Source organism: Dipodomys merriami, unplaced genomic scaffold, assembly GCF_024711535.1.
Source record: "Dipodomys merriami isolate MVZ:Mamm:240054 unplaced genomic scaffold, mDipMer1.0.p SCAF_1, whole genome shotgun sequence".
In the NCBI taxonomy this organism is placed as follows: Eukaryota; Metazoa; Chordata; class Mammalia; order Rodentia; family Heteromyidae; genus Dipodomys; species Dipodomys merriami.
In genome coordinates this window covers 40,758,834-40,760,203 of record NW_027202270.1, presented here as the reverse complement: position 1 = coordinate 40,760,203, position 1,370 = coordinate 40,758,834, and positions in this window count along the sequence as shown.

The window sequence follows — 1,370 nt, the reverse complement described above, 5'->3', positions numbered from 1 at the left end:
ACTCCTGGCATCAGGATCAGGCAGGAATGGGTAACATAGCCAGGCCAGGAGTGCTGGAGAGATAAGATATCTGAAAAACAAGTCTTACCCTTCTCTTACTTCCACTCTAGAGTGGAACTGGAGCTACCCATCCCCCTACTCACCCCCCAACTCCAAAAATTACCTTGCTAGACCGAGAGAACCTGCAGAAATTTGCCCTCAGTCTTCCTACAGGACCAGTGCCGCCCCGACTCTGCTTCTACGGAAGGGCTCATTAAATCCCCCGACCTGCCCAAGGCGTCCTAGGACTGAGTCTGGCTTGGAGGAATTAAGGATCTAAGATGTCCCTGACTGGAGTCCCTGAGCCGGTGAACCTCGGGGATACCGTATCTCCCTTGCAAGCGTAGCTCCATCCGAGGCTGGCTTCTAGGAGGCGACTAATTACTGGTGAGGGAAAAGCCGAAGGCCCAGGACTGGTGTCTCAGATGACAGGGCTCCCTCCGAAGCTGCTGGACGGGAGGGCGATTCTTAACAACTTCTGCTAAGGACGTGGGTCTGTGTTTACCGACCGGCTCGCCCCGCTGGCCCTTTCTTTGGTAAACACACTTTAAACAAACAGCCCATCCGCTCTGTTATTGCCAAAGCTGCTCAGAGCTTTAATAAAAGCCAAGGGAAGATCAGAACCCGCGTCCAAGGCTGCTGCTTAATCCAATGAAGGCAATTTCCGAGGATAATTGCGAACATGTTTTAATGCATATGCATGAAAAAGGATTTTTTTCCGAGAGACCGACTTTACATGCTTATGTAATTGATTGAGGCGCTGACCCGCTATTCAAAATGTTATTTGAGAACCATCAGAATGCGTAAACTTGCAAATTGCCCAGCTTGTATCTGAATTAATACCTCATTCATCATCATTATGGGTTGATAAGTTAATTTAACCATTTCATTCTGCCTTAATGAGCTATAGTTAAATTAATGCCACATAATATATGAAAGTAACATTTAAATAGAAGCACTGGGCTGAGACAAGCCGAGGCTGCTGCTATTTGGGCTGAAATAAGGTGACATAAATCTTTTCTTCATTACAGGGCCCAGTCTGCTCTACCAGCAGTTATGAAGTATTTATTCATTCACTTTCTTTTGCGAACTTGCTTTGCCAAATAACATAGGTAAATTATGTGGGCTTGTAAATAATGCCTGAGGATGTATTTATTAAAATAAGATTGGGATGGGGGAAGATGGATTGGTAAAAAGGCATTTTTACAGTGTGCTTTCCCAGAATCCTGAGAAAACCAATGTCCCGCTGCCAGAATCTCCCAACTTAGCTTTGAGGGTTTAGCAGGGTTTGGAGACCACTAGAATCACTCCTAAAAGTATCTCGTAGCTTG